Source organism: Ranitomeya variabilis, chromosome 2 (genome assembly GCF_051348905.1).
Source record: "Ranitomeya variabilis isolate aRanVar5 chromosome 2, aRanVar5.hap1, whole genome shotgun sequence".
NCBI lineage: Eukaryota > Metazoa > Chordata > Amphibia > Anura > Dendrobatidae > Ranitomeya > Ranitomeya variabilis.
In genome coordinates this window covers 684,278,612-684,293,739 of record NC_135233.1, presented here as the reverse complement: position 1 = coordinate 684,293,739, position 15,128 = coordinate 684,278,612, and the positions used below count along the sequence as shown (strand labels likewise).

At 45.1% G+C, this 15,128-nt stretch overlaps 1 pseudogene; it reads left to right on the top strand.

Moving 5' to 3' along the window:
* Window positions 1-564: 564 nt before the first annotated feature.
* The window catches only part of LOC143803922 (trace amine-associated receptor 3-like), a 63,608-nt pseudogene continuing 49,044 nt past the window's right edge, over window positions 565-15,128 (top strand).

Genomic DNA, 15,128 nt, shown 5'->3' with positions numbered 1-15,128 from the left:
AATGTGGGTTCAGGTACCATAGATATAGAATACACATAAAGAAAAACAAGAGCTTTTGAATTCCTAAATGTAGTTATATAGAGATAGAATCAATAATCACTGATGTCAAGCCAATAACCGTAGAAAATACATGCAACTTTAATAATATTACAAAATCCAAGCAAGACAAACCAGTGTACATAATAAAATCAGAAAGTACTGGACAGGTCCAATGAACAATGATGCAACCTGGCAGAGGTAGGCAGTCCATATAAGGCACTCAAGAATATATATACACCCAGTACGTACCAAATTGGACTGGGTGACATAATATCACATGCATATAAATAAGAGAGTAACCTAAACAATCTAATATGAATGGGCAAGAGGTATGCTGAATATCCCAGGAACAGACTCCCTACTAAATGTAACATATAATGAAATTACCATGTTCCTATAGGGCTAGAGGTAAAGTGCTGAAAGTGCATATATATCTAAGACAAGCTTCTCTTACCCATGGATGCCAAAACCACCTGCACAGATGCCTCAATGCGCGTTTCGCTGCTGCTTCTTTGGGGGGTATAGATGCGGCTTCAGGGTTCAGCTAACGCTGTTGTGGTTCCAGGGTTCTGGTACCGCAGGAGCGATGTCAAGGTTCAGGTACAGCGCGTGCGGCTTCAGGATTCAGGTACCGCATTAACAATGTCAGGGCTCATGTATAGCTTGTGCAGATTCAGAGTTCAGGTACCGCAGGTACGATGTCAGGGATCAGATACCACATGAGAGGTGTCACGGCTTAGGTACTGTGGGTGCAGTTTTAGGGTTCAGATACTGCAGGTGCTGCCTCAGGATTAAGGTACTATAGGTCCATCAGGGTTCAGGTACCGCACATGCAGTTTAAGGTTCAGGTAAAACACGGGTCTCAAGAAACAGGTACAGGGTCAAAAAATTATATATATGATATTCTAGGTTTGGGGGCTCCTAGCTATCCCTGCTCCTCGGATTACTTTTAATGGTTAAAAAGCCGGGGCCACATGCCTTGCTGATCTCCTAAATCAGCCTATAACTGTCCCTTCCCTCACCCACGAAATTGGGGAGTTGTACAGTCATGGCCAAAAGTATTGACATTGACACCCCTGCAATTCTGTCAGATAATACTCAGTTTCTTCCTGAAAATGATTGCAAACACAAATTCTTTGGTATTATTATCTTCATTTAATTTGTCTTAAATGAAAAAAACACAAAAAGAATTGTCCTAAAGCCAAATTGGATATAATTCCACACCAAACATAAAAAAGGGGGTGGACAAAAGTATTGGCACGGTTCGAAAAATCATGTGATGCTTCTCTAATTTGTGTAATTAACAGCACCTGTAACTTACCTGTGGCACCTAACAGGTGTTGGCAATAACTAAATCACACTTGCAGCCAGTTAACATGGATTAAAGTTGACTCAACCTCTGTCCTGTGTCCTTGTGTGTACCGTGTAGCATGGAGAAAAGAAGACCAAAGAACTGTCTGAGGACTGAAGAAACCAAATTGTGAGGAAGCATGAGCAACCTCAAGGCTACAAGTCCATCTCCAAAGACCTGAATGTTCCTGTGTCTACCGTGCGCAGTGTCATCAAGAAGTTTAAAGCCCATGGCACTGTGGCTAACCTCCCTAGATGTGAACAGAAAAGAAAAATTGACAAAAGATTTCAACGCAAGATTGTGCAGATGTTGGATAAAGAACCTCGACTAACATCCAAACAAGTTCAAGCTGCCCTGCAGTCCGAGGGTACTACAGTGTCAACCCCTACTATCCGTCAGCGTCTGAATGAAAAGGGACTGTATGGTAGGAGACCCAGGAAGACCCCACTTCTTACCCCGAGACATAATAAAGCCAGGCTGGAGTTTGCCAAAACTTACATGAAAAAGCCTAAAATGTTTTGGAAGAATGTTCTCTGGTCAGATGAGACAAAAGTAGAGCTTTTTGGGCAAAGGCATCAACATAGAGTTTACAGGAGAAAAAAAGAGGCATTCAAAGAAAAGAACACGGTCCCTACAGTGAAACATGGCGGAGGTTCCCTGATGTTTTGGGGTTGCTTTGCTGCCTCTGGCACTGGACTGCTTGACCGTGTGAATGGCATTATGAAGTCTGAAGATTACCAACAAATTTTGCAGCATAATGTAGGGCCCAGTGTGAGAAAGCTGGGTCTCCCTCAGAGGTCATGGGTCTTCCAGCAGGACAATGACCCAAAACACACTTCAAAAAGCACTAGAAAATGGTTTGAGAGAAAGCACTGGAGACTTCTAAAGTGGCCAGCAATGAATCCAGACCTGAATCCCATAGAACACATGTGGAGAGATCTAAAAATGGCAGTTTGGAGAAGGCACCCTTCAAATATCAGGGACCTGGAGCAGTTTGCCAAAGAAGAGTGGTCTAAAGTTCCAGCAGAGCATTGTAAGAAACTCATTGATGGTTACTGGAAGCGGTTGGTCGCAGTTATTTTGGCTAAAGGTTGTGCAACCAAGTATTAGGCTGAGGGTGCCAATACTTTTGTCTGGCCCATTTTTGGAGTTTTGTGTGAAATGATCAATGTTTTGCTTTTTGCTTCATGCTCTTGTGTGGTTTTTCATTTAAGACAAATTAAATGAAGATAATAATACCAAAGAATTTGTGTTTGCAATTATTTTCAGGAAGAAACTGAGTGTAAGGCTACGTTCACATTTGCGTTGTGCGCCGCTGCGTCGGCGACGCAACGCACAACGCAAACAAAAACGCAACAAAACGCACGCTAAAACGCTGCGTTTTGCGACGCATGTGTCCTTTTTTGCCGAAAGTTGGACGCAAAAAAAATGCAACTTGTTGCGTTCTCTGCGCCCAACGCTTGCTGCCATGCGTCGCAAAACGCAGCACAACGCATGTCCATGCGCCCCCATGTTAAATATAGGGGCGCATGACGCATGCGGCGATGCTGCGGCGCAGAACGCTAATGTGAACGTAGACTTATCTGACAGAATTGCAGGGGTGTGAATACTTTTGGCCATGACTGTAGTGCTTAAGGATACACAAACCAGACTAGCAAGGGAAGGCGTACAGCATGAAAATATCAATGATACAAATATGCACTCACAAACAACAGAGTAGAACACTGGGAAGTCAAGGAAGGATAGTTAGTTTGTTAGACATACATTTATGTACTGATCTGTATGTGCAAATAAATATATATCTGTATATCAGTATGTTATAATATAATTTTTTGATTATGCAGTGCAAACATCAATGGCTTCTAGTACTAGTATGCTGTACTAAACATGTTTAATTGCACTTGAGTCTCTTGTTAGTACTTGGATAATTCAGGAGCGCTAACATCATGGAATTAAACTGGACGCAGGCTAATTATCACCATTATATGAACTGTCATGTCCAGGTCTTGCATCCTAGGTAATAATGAGACCCAAAGGTGTCAATTTACCATAATTTTATGCCGTGAAATAAGCTGTGAAAGTTTTCTCTGTGGATTATTATTGAGAGTTACCAGATCAAAAATCTACCTGTTGTTTACATATTAAACCAAAGTGTTAATAGCCGCTTTGGTGTAGCGTGCCCTCTCTGTAAAACATCTCATCAGTGTAATGAATATTCTCCACAGATGGCAGCATAATATGTCTTTATCTCATTTTCATCTAGCACACTTGAAATAAAAAAAAAAAGTGAATTGCTCACAAAGTTGTAGCCAAAATAAAGTTTTATCATTTTATTCTCCACAGAAACTTTGACTCTGTCAATTGAAATGGCACTTTGTGTTGCAGTGTTTCTTTTAGTATTATTATCATTATTAATGTCTTGGATCAGTTGTAGGCACACTGATGCCTGCGCTTAATCTACAACTGTACAGTGCTTAATGGGAAATAATATGTCCCCAACTAGGGTTGAGCGAAACGGATCGGACAAATTCAAAAATCGCCGACTTTCGGCAAAGTCGGGTTTAATGAAACCCGACCCGATCCTAGTGTGGGATCGGCCATGAGGTCGACGATCTGCGCTCAAAAGTCGCGTTTCGTATGATGCTTTCAGCGCCATTTTTCAGCCAATGAAGGAGGACGCAGAGTGTGGGCAGCGTGATGACATAGGTCTCGGTCCCCACCATCTTAAAGAAGGGCATGACAGTGATTTACTTGCTTTCTGCGGCATCACAGGGGCTATAAAGGGGCGTGCACGCCGACCGCCATCTTACTTCTGCCGATCTTAGCATAGGGAGAGGTTGCTGCAGCTTCATCAGAAGAAGGGATATAGTTAGGGAGGGAAGATTAACCCCCAAACCACTTGTGCTGTAGCGATTTCCACTGTCCAACACCACCTTTTTTTTGCAGGGACAGTGAAGGCTATATCTTTGTGCATCAGCTCTGTAGCTTATTAGGCTGCCTTATAAGGCTCCCTGATAGCTGCATTGCTGTTTGCACCGCTGCTGTGCAAACCAACTGCTTTTTTAAAAGCAAAAATCCTGTTGCTCCTTTCTGCACAATTATCTTGTTTATTTGTCCACACTTTTGTGTGCAGCAGTGTCATGTCTCACGACTTGGGAAATCATTCAATGTTTGCATTGCTTGTGTTCTATCCTTCTTTCTAGGCAGAAGTTTGCTTTTCCCTGTATTTGTCCCAACTCTCTCACTGTAGTCCTGTGATGTATGTTTGTTCACGCCCTTATTCTCCATTTTGTCATCATTCCTCCATCTGTATGCATCCTACTACATGTCCTCTGTTGAATATTCCTTTTTACCTGCTACTTTCATCATAATACAAGAATTTCAGTTAAAGCAATCCTCTTTTCCTGGAGTCTTCTTACATGAGAACGTGGCTGAGTTAAGCTGTCTGATTAATCGGTATGAACGTGAGTACAGGTCAATTCGGAAGCGCCCAAAACAAAAGGTCTATCCAGGCACCACTGCGTTCTACATACCCATGAGTCAGAATAGTAAAAAGGAATATCCTGCCTTCAGAGACAGTAACTCAAGGTCTGTGCTGAACCTCAGTGGAAAAGGACATTTCCCAGATACACAGTAACCCAGTTCCCAGCCAGACCCCAGCGTGCATAGAAGCACACACTGCAGATAAACAGTGAGAAGTATAACCCTCATCATCCACTCTTCCTGCCTGCAAACAAATCATGTCTGAAGCGAGGTATACAATGTCCCTACCAGACTTACAAACACAGGAAAGAGACCCAGATCCCCATCCACCAGCTAGTGAAAGGGGAAAACGTACAGTCAAACCTACATGGAAAGTCATGGAGAATTTAGAGACTGAAAAATGTGTTGTATATAGTGATGTGTCTTCACTATGGGAGAAAGTGCTGAGTCACATAGATACTGTATCAAGGCCTGCTTCTCATGATTTACCACTTGAGGGAGCCCTAGAACAATTATGCACAGCATACCAAAGGTATATGGAGAAGAATGACCAATACATTATTCTCCTGAAGAAACTGAATCTGCCAGAGACTTTAAAAGAATTGCAAAGTTTCCAGCAGCTTAATTCTGAAAGAGACTGCACCGTACGCGACATTAAGACAAAGATAGAGGCTAAAATTGCACGGACACCAGATGCATCATCTCGCTCATCCAAATCGTCTAAGCACTCAAAACGCTCATCTAGGTTAAGTTCATCAAAATATTCCACTCTCAGCCAGCAGCTTATAAGGGCACGTGCTAAGGCAGAAACGTCTAAGATACAAGCAGCCTTTGCGCAAAGGAGAGCAGAAATGGATGCAGCCACAGCACAAAGGAGAGCAGAAATGGATGCGGATGCAGCACGCAAGGAAACTCTGGAGAAGGAATGTGAGCACGCAACAGCCATGGCGGAGTTAAGGATCCTGGAGCGAGCTGTCAGTGGGAGTCAAAGAGACAGCATCATTTTGTGAGAAGTGGAGGCAGAGGACCCTATTGAACGCACAAGAGACTACGTGCTAAGCCAAAATGGCGAACCGCAGATCATCACTAACACTCCTGATGGTGTTCATGCTTCTCCAGGGCACCAGGATGCCGATCCACTTACAGAACCCTACACTCAAGGTCAGTACAATGCTCCCAAACTTGAACTTCCTTCGTATTCCGGTATGCGCCAAGACCCTGCATCTCATCAAACTCCACAGGCTATTATCTACACGCAACCCAATATACCGGCAGGTCATTATACTCTCGACAACCGCACAGTGCCAGCTTCGCATGTAGCAGAGACTATACCCACCAAACCGGTTGCTGGACTAAATGCATATGCCTCTCCATACTTACCCACGTTTCAAGGCCGAGACGTCTCCACTCCTATGTACAACACCGCTCAGCCCACATTCGTGCATCCTAAGTCAGAAAGAACAGACATGTCCGACTTCGCAAGGTACATGATTCGCCGCGAACTTACTAAAACCGGTCTCACAAGGTTTGACGACCAACCTGAAAATTACAGAGGTTGGAAAAATGCCTTTAGAACCGTAACTAGTGACCTCGGCATCACTGCTGCCGAAGAGCTGGACCTGCTAATCAGATGGCTAGGACCACAATCCATAGAGCGTGTCAAGAGACTCAGGTCTGTACATATCAGTAATCCAATGGCTGGTCTCATGGCTGCATGGGAAAGACTAGAGAAAAACTTTGGCAGTCCAGAAGCCATAGAGGATGCACTGTTCAAGCGTCTACAGAGTTTTCCAAAGATTTCAAGCAAGGACAGTTCAAAGTTCCTAGAGCTCAGTGACTTGCTGTTAGAGCTCCAGCTGGCCAAGGCAGACACCCACCTACCTGGCCTCAGCTATCTGGACACTGCTCGTGGAGCAAATCCCATTATCTCCAAGCTACCGTACAATGTACAAGAAAAGTGGACTACACTAGGGTCAAAATACAAGAAAGACCATCAAGTGTCATTTCCTCCGTTCTCCTACATCTGTGAGTTTATAAAAGATGTGGCAGAGCGTAATAACGACCCAAGCTTTTCCTACGAAGAATCCAATGGCCCAGCTTCACCTCCTTCTAAATACGTGAGCGCACGCTCGAATGATAGAAACCGCAGGGGTCCAGTGTCAGTGAAGAAGACGGATATTCTCCCCTTACCAACATCACCCCCAGACAAGAGTAACAAGGGTGAAAAGATAGAGAACCCAAATCGTGAGTGTCCCATCCACAAGAAGCCACATCCCTTAAAAAAGTGCATCGGCTTCAGGAAGAAACCGCTTCAAGAACGCAAGGAGCTTCTAAAGAAGTTCGGGGTATGCTACAGATGTTGTGCTTCTACTGAACACCTTGCTAAAGACTGTAAAACTACAATTAAGTGCATGGAGTGTGACAGTGAGGACCACGTACAAGCACTCCACCCATTCCGTCCTGACTCTACACTTACAGTGCCTACAAGTAGTATTCAACCCCCTGCAGATTTAGCAGGTTTAATAAGATGAAAATAAGTTAGAGCCTTCAAACTTCAAACAAAAGCAGGATTTATTAACAGATGCATAAATCTTACAAACCAAAAAGTTTTGTTGCTCAGTTAAATTTTTATAAATTTTAAACATAAAAGTGTGGGTCAATTATTATTCAACCCCTAGGTTTAATATTTTGTGGAATAACCTTTGTTTGCAATTACAGCTAATAATTGTCTTTTATAAGACCTGATCAGGCCGGCACAGGTCTCTGGAGTAATCTTGGCCCACTCCTCCATGCAGATCTTCTCCAAGTTATCTAGGTTCTTTGGGTGTCTCATGTGGACTTTAATCTTGAGCTCCTTCCACAAGTTTTCAATTGGGTTAAGGTCAGGAGACTGACTAGGCCACTGCAACACCTTGATTTTTTGCCTCTTGAACCAGGCCTTGGTTTTCTTGGCTGTGTGCTTTGGGTCGTTGTCTTGTTGGAAGATGAAATGACGACCCATCTTAAGATCCTTGATAAGGAGCGGAGGTTCTTGGCCAAAATCTCCAGGTAGGCCGTGCTATCCATCTTCCCATGGATGCGGACCAGATGGCCAGGCCCCTTGGCTGAGAAACAGCCCCACAGCATGATGCTGCCACCACCATGCTTGACTGTAGGGATGGTATTCTTGGGGTCGTATGCAGTGCCATCCAGTCTCCAAACGTCACGTGTGTGGTTGGCACCAAAGATCTCGATCTTGGTCTCATCAGACCAGAGAACCTTGAACCAGTCAGTCTCAGAGTCCTCCAAGTGATCATGAGCAAATTGTAGACGAGCCTTGACATGACTCTTTGAAAGTAAAGGTACCTTACGGGCTCGTCTGGAACGGAGACCATTGCGGTGGAGTACGTTACTTATGGTATTGACTGAAACCAATGTCCCCACTGCCATGAGATCTTCCCGGAGCTCCTTCCTTGTTGTCCTTGGGTTAGCCTTGACTCTTCGGACAAGCCTGGCCTCGGCACGGGAGGAAACTTTCAAAGGCTGTCCAGGCCGTGGAAGGCTAACAGTAGTTCCATAAGCCTTCCACTTCTGGATGATGCTCCCAACAGTGGAGACAGGTAGGCCCAACTCCTTGGAAAGGGTTTTGTACCCCTTGCCAGCCTTGTGACCCTCCACGATCTTGTCTCTGATGGCATTGGAATGCTCCTTTGTCTTTCCCATGTTGACCATGTTTGAGTGCTGTTCACAAGTTTGGGGAGGGTCTTAAATAGTCAGAAAAGGCTGGAAAAAGAGATAATTAATCCAAACATGTGAAGTTCATTGTTCTTTGTGCCTGAACTACTTCTTAATACTTTAGGGGAACCAAACAGAATTCTGGTGGGTTGAGGGGTTGAATAATAAATGACCCTCTGAAAAAACTTTTCCCAATTTAAAAAAAAAATAAACAAAGAAATAACATTCTTTTTTGCTGCAGTGCATTTCACACTTCCAGGCTGATCTACAGTCCAAATGTCACAATGCCAAGTTAATTCCAAATGTGTAAACCTGCTAAATCTGCAGGGGGTTGAATACTACTTGTAGGCACTGTACTTCTTCCCCCACCACGAGCCATGGCGGGGAGGACGCAGCTCAAACTGCAAGCCATACCACAATATCTTCTTCATGCACAGAAGTCTGCGGAGAAGACCTCTGGGACAAGTCCTGTGCGAAGATTTGCCTGGTGAACGTATATCCCAACGGTCACCCAGAGAAAGCCGTGAAGGTGTACGTCCTTCTGGATGATCAGAGCAACCGATCACTTGCAAGGTCAGAACTCTTTGATATGTTTAACTTAAAGGGAAATGCCTACCCTTACACCTTAGGCACCTGCAGTGGTGTTACAGAGGTTTCTGGGAGAAGGGCCAGTGGTCTTACAGCGACATCTCTCGAGAACACCGTCGAGATACCGTTACCTACACTGGTCGAGTGCAACCAGATTCCGTCCAATCGAGAAGAGATCCCAACGCCAGAGGCTGCTCTTCATCACCAACATCTCAAGGGGATAGCAAACAAGATACCAGCCCTCAACAACAGTGCAGATATCCTGATTCTGCTTGGCAGAGACATTCTCTGGCTGCACAAGGTGCGTCAGCAAATTAACGGACCACACAATGCACCAGTTGCCCAATGCTTAGATCTAGGCTGGGTAATCATAGGCAATGTTTGCATACATAAGATGAAGAGACCTAACAACATCTCCTCTTACAAAACACACATCTTGTCAAATGGTCGCAGCACTCATTTTCAGCCATGCCCACATCACTACTGGGTGAAAGAGAAAGTGAGCAACACCAAGTGGCAACAGGAATCCTTCAACAACATGAACACACACCAGCCCTGGGATGAAAACCTCGGGTCATCAGTGTTCGACTCTACAAGTAGTGACAACAAGTTGGCACCCACAAGGTAAGATAAAGAATTCATAAAGGTTATGGATAAAGAATTTGCTCAAGATGTCTCCAACAGTTGGGTAGCTCCTTTACCCTTTCGTTTCCCAAGAGTGAGGTTGCCGAACAACCTGCAGCAAGCAACTGCAAGGTTCTCATCCTTAAAGCGTACCCTAAAGAGGAAACCAGAGATGGAGAAGCATTTCATTGACTTTATGCAGAACATCTTTGACAGAGATCATGCTGAACCCGCGCCACCACTGAGGGAGGGAGAAAAATGTTGGTATCTTCCATCCTTTGGTGTCTATCACCCTCGCAAGCCTAATCAGATCAGAGTGGTGTTTGACTCCAGTGCTCAGTTTGTAGGTCTCTCTCTCAATAACTTGCTCCTAACTGGGCCCAACCTGAACAACAGCCTCCTTGGAGTATTGATCCGCTTCAGACAAGAACCTGTCGCCATAATGGCCGACATTCAGCAGATGTTTCATTGCTTCATCGTGAAAGAAGACAACAGAAACTATCTTAGGTTCCTATGGCACAAAGACAACAATGTCAACAATCAGGTCATAGACTACCGGATGAAGGTCCATGTCTTCGGCAACAGTCCCTCACCTGCTGTGGCGATCTATGGACTGAGACGGACAGCCCAGGAAGGTGAGAGAGAGTACGGTTCCGATGCTCGGCAATTTGTAGAGAAGAACTTCTACGTGGACGATGGGCTCAAGTCCTTGCCCACAAGCAAAGATGCATTTGACCTACTCTCCAGGACACAGGAAATGCTATCCACATCAAACCTCAGACTCCACAAGATTATCTCTAACAGTCAAGAGGTAATGAACGCGTTTCCATCTGAAGACCATGCCACAAACCTAAAGGACCTCAACTTGGGTTCCGATGTTCCTCCAACACAGCGCAGCCTTGGTCTACTGTGGGATATCAAACGGGACACCTTCACTTTCCAAGTGTCACCCTATGACAAACCCTTTACCAAACGAGGAGTCCTATCTGTCATAAATAGCATCTATGATCCTCTCGGGTTTGTAGCACCCATCACTATTCAAGGCAAGATACTGTTAAGACAGCTTAAGGCCGAGAACACGGGTTGGGACACCCCGCTCCCAACTCAGAAACAGCAAAGGTGGGAGGCGTGGAAGAAGTCTCTGAAGTTCTTAGAGCAACTGCGGTCAGACTGCGGCGCAAACTTTGTAAGAGCCTGCAAGGAACTGCAGTTTGACAACTTCTTGTCCAACAATGGATGCACTTGGGTATTTAACCCTCCACACTCTTCACACATGGGTGGAGCTTGGGAACGCATGATTGGTGTTGCACGAAGAATCCTTGACTCCATGTTGCTGGACCATAAACTTCCCCTTACTCATGAAGTTCTGGTCACTTTCCTCGCAGAAGTGTCAGCCATAATAAATGCTAGGGTTGAGCGACTTTCATTTTTTAAGGTCGAGTCGGGTTTTGTGAAACCCGACTTTGTCCAGAGTCGAGTCGAGTGCAGTCGGCCGACTATCGCTAAAAGTCGGGGATCGACCGAAACACGAAACCCAATGCAAGTCAATGGGGAAGCATAGTCGGCAGTGAGTGGAGGCCAGGAAAACACCTACAGTGCCCATTTTAATGGCAGAAACATCCATTCTTGTTTCTGAAGCTTGTCAATCTTAATTAACTTTATAATAATAGTTGTTCATTGGAACTTGGGGGTCATTTGGCAAAAGTTGTGGGGGGTAGGGCTGGTTCAAGGTTTTAGTGGGCCCAGGAATCGTGGACTACGTCACGGCGGTGGAGCAGGGAGAGGTAAGTATTTCAACTTTGCAAGTGCTGTGATCCTGAGCAAGCAGGGGTGGCCCACTCGTTCGCATTGGCACTGGCACAGGGCCCCTCAAAGTACAGCGGTGTGTTTGCATGGCGGGGGCGCCTCCCACCAGCAGCGACACTTTTGCGTACTCTGAGGGGCCCTGTTCCAGTGACGTTGCCAACGAGTATGCCCCCCCACCTGATGAAGGAACATGCACTTTCATCTGCACCTTCCTCTTTGTCCCTGTGTAAGGTGGTATAGCATGCGGGAAGGGGAACCTTACTTTCAGCAGGGTCAGATTCTGGCTGTGTAGAGTGCAAGGGGAATGTAGTGGTCTAGGTCAATGTACCAGCAGACTCATCTAGCAGTGGCTGGGCAATGGGCAGGGGGAGGAGGAAACAGATATAGGGCCAAAGAATAAATTAGGCTAAATGCAGTTCAAAATTGGTAACATGACTAAACAGGCAGCATTGCTTTGTTTAGTGGAGTAGCAAACCCAAGAGCAGCAGACACTGTTTTAAGGGCCCAACCACACTAGTAGGCCAAATGCAGTTTAATATCTGCTACTGTAGGCCAAAAGCCAGAAGGTTGAAGCTCAGCTTTATTCAGTTGAGGACAACACCAGGGAGGGGCAGACACCGTTAGTAGGCCGTAACCAAAGTTGAAGGCCAAATGCAGTTTAATATCTAATTTTATAGGCCGAAAGCCAGAAGGTTGAAGCTCAGCTGTATTCAGTTGAGGGCAAACACCAGGGAGGGGCAGACATCGTTAGTAGGCCCTAACCACCAATTTTTAAAAAAACAGCACTTAATGAGAGCCAGAAGGTTGAAGCACAGCTGTATTCAGTTGAGGACAAACACCAGGCAGGGGCAGACACCGTTAGTAGGCCCTAAACACCTATTTTTTCTTTTTTTTAAATGCACTTAATGAGAGCCAGAAGGTTGAAGCTCAGCGTTATTCAGTTGAGGACAACACCAGGGAGGGGCAGACACCGTTAGTAGGCCGTAACCAAAGTTGAAGGCCAAATGCAGTTTAATATCTAATTTTATAGGCCGAAAGCCAGAAGGTTGAAGCTCAGCTGTATTCAGTTGAGGACAACACCAGGCAGGGGCAGACACCGTTAGTAGGCCCTAAACACCATTTTTTTATTTAAAAACAGCACTTAATGAGAGCCAGAAGGTTGAAGCACAGCTGTATTCAGTTGAGGACAAACACCAGGCAGGGGCAGACACCGTTAGTAGGCCCTAAACACCTATTTTTTTTTTTTTAAACATGCACTTAATGAGAGCCAGAAGGTTGAAGCTCAGCTGTATTCAGTTGAGGACAACACCAGGCAGGGGCAGACACCGTTAGTAGGCCCTAAACACCTATTTTTTTATTTAAAAAAATGCACTAAATGAGAGCCAGAAGGTTGAAGCACAGCTGTATTCAGTTGAGGACAAACACCAGGCAGGGGCAGACACCGTTAGTAGGCCCTAAACACCTATTTTTTATTTTTTTTTAATGCACTTAATGAGAGCCAGAAGGTTGAAGCTCAGCTGTATTCAGTTGAGGACAACACCAGGCAGGGGCAGACACCGTTAGTAGGCCCTAAACACCATTTTTTTATTTAAAAACAGCACTTAATGAGAGCCAGAAGGTTGAAGCACAGCTGTATTCAGTTGAGGACAAACACCAGGCAGGGGCAGACACCGTTAGTAGGCCCTAAACACCTATTTTTTTTTTTTTAAACATGCACTTAATGAGAGCCAGAAGGTTGAAGCTCAGCTGTATTCAGTTGAGGACAACACCAGGCAGGGGCAGACACCGTTAGTAGGCCCTAAACACCATTTTTTTATTTAAAAAAATGCACTAAATGAGAGCCAGAAGGTTGAAGCACAGCTGTATTCAGTTGAGGACAAACACCAGGCAGGAGCAGACACCGTTAGTAGGCCCTAAACACCATTTTTTTAATTTAAAAACAGCACTTAATGAGAGCCAGAAGGTTGAAGCACAGCTGTATTCAGTTGAGGACAAACACCAGGCAGGGGCAGACACCGTTAGTAGGCCCTAAACACCTATTTTTTTTTTTTTTAAATGCACTAAATGAGAGCCAGAAGGTTGAAGCTCAGCTGTATTCAGTTGAGGACAACACCAGGCAGGGGCAGACACCGTTAGTAGGCCCTAAACACCTATATATATTTTTTTTTAAATGCACTTAATGAGAGCCAGAAGGTTGAAGCTCAGCTGTATTCAGTTGAGGACAACACCAGGCAGGGGCAGACACCGTTAGTAGCCCTAAACACCTATTTAAAAAAAAAAAAATGCACTTAATGAGAGCCAGAAGGTAGAAGCTCAGCTGTATTCAGTTGAGGACAACACCAGGGAGGGGCAGACACCGTTAGTAGGCCCTAACCACCAATTTTTAAAAACACAGCACTTAATGAGAGCCAGAAGGTTGAAGCTCAGATTTATTCATTTGAGGACAACTTGAATTAGGGACTGCAGACAGACTTACCAGGCTGTCCCCTGTGTGGACCATGCATCCAATACATTAACCCATTGCGCCACAAAGGACACGTAACCTTCCGTGGCCATGCCTACAGGTCCATGTGTCTGTTGTCAGGTGTACCTTTGGACTCACAGATTGCCAGAGTGCATGGACAATGCAGTCTTTTACATGCTGGTGGAGGGACGGGATGGCTTTTCTCGCAAAAGAAGTGTCAACTGGTTAGCTTGTAGCGTGGTACAGCGTAGTCCATCATGGCCTTATTAATAGTAAATAAAATATATAACTAGACTCTATGAACTTTTAAATAGGTTCCAGGGGTACACGGGCAGCATTGGTGTGGTCAGTGGAGGAGTATTGCAAGTAGGGGCCGCAGACAGGCTATCAAAGGCCTTAAATAACAAACAATAGTCAGGCATGGCAGTTTTAAATCGTTTAAATGGATACACAGGCAGGCCAGGCAGCATTGTGGTCAGTGGAGGAGTAATGCAAGTAGGGGCCGCAGACAGGCTAGAAAAGGCCTTAAATATCAAACAATAGTCAGGCATGGCAGTTTTAAATCGGTTACATGGATACACAGGCAGGCCAGACAGCATTGTGGTCAGTGGAGGAGTAATGCAAGTAGGGGCCGCAGACAGGCTATCAAAGGCCTAAAATAACAAACAATAGGCAGGCATGGCAGTTTTACATCGGTTACATGGATACACAGGCAGGCCAGGCAGCATTGTGGTCAGTGGAGGAGTAATGCAAGTAGGGGCCGCAGACAGGCAATCAAAGGCCTAAAATAACAAACAATAGGCTCATGTCAGTTTTAAATCGGTTACATGGATACACAGGCAGGCCAGACAGCATTGTGGTCAGTGGAGGAGTAATGCAAGTAGGGGCCGCAGACAGGCTAGCAAAGGCCTAAAATAACAAACAATAGGCTCATGGCAGTTTTAAATCGGTTACATGGATACACAGGCAGGCCAGACAGCATTGTGGTCAGTGGAGGAGTAATGCAAGTAGGGGCCGCAGACAGGCTATCAAAGGCCTAAAATAACAAACAATAGGCTC